This window comes from Penaeus monodon, chromosome 23, assembly GCF_015228065.2.
Source record: "Penaeus monodon isolate SGIC_2016 chromosome 23, NSTDA_Pmon_1, whole genome shotgun sequence".
In the NCBI taxonomy this organism is placed as follows: domain Eukaryota; kingdom Metazoa; phylum Arthropoda; class Malacostraca; order Decapoda; family Penaeidae; genus Penaeus; species Penaeus monodon.
Window position 1 is genome coordinate 39,994,938 of NC_051408.1, and position 522 is coordinate 39,995,459.

Genomic DNA, 522 nt, shown 5'->3' on the forward strand with positions numbered 1-522 from the left:
CTTCTAGTAAAGTCAATATCAGTGATCCACTTTATTTATTGATAATTTGTTATTTCTCTGATTTTATATAGCTATTCGTTTATTTGTTCATTCATTTAATCAATATTTTACGTCCTTTGTAGCTGAGTTTGTCTTGCTTAATTAAGGTTTCACAGCAAAGTGAATGTTAGTTTTGCATTTCTTTTCATTGTTAATGACTTGCTGAAACATATATAAACCACATCTATATTAATCAATATAATAGTTGCTTTTATTTTTCTCTCTAAATTTAGTCTTCATTTTCAACTGTCATTATTGGGTTCCACGGAAAATGAGTCATTACTCACACATCAACATTTTATTGTTGTCAGAAAATTATAGCTCATGTTCACACATGTACATAAGTGGATGTGCACATCGACATACAAGCAGCAATAACATTCCCTGTTGAGTCAGTTACCCGTTTCATCTACTAATTGGGTACGCCGTAACTGGTGCTAAGGTGGCCGCTTCCGCCTTTGCTGTAAAAGGAAAGATGAACCT

At 33.0% G+C, this 522-nt stretch overlaps 1 protein-coding gene across 1 annotated transcript in view; it reads right to left on the bottom strand.

Moving 5' to 3' along the window:
- Nucleotides 1-522, bottom strand: part of LOC119588052 (glycine-rich cell wall structural protein-like) — a 28,914-nt gene that overhangs the window by 27,378 nt on the left and 1,014 nt on the right. The window lies entirely within an intron of this gene.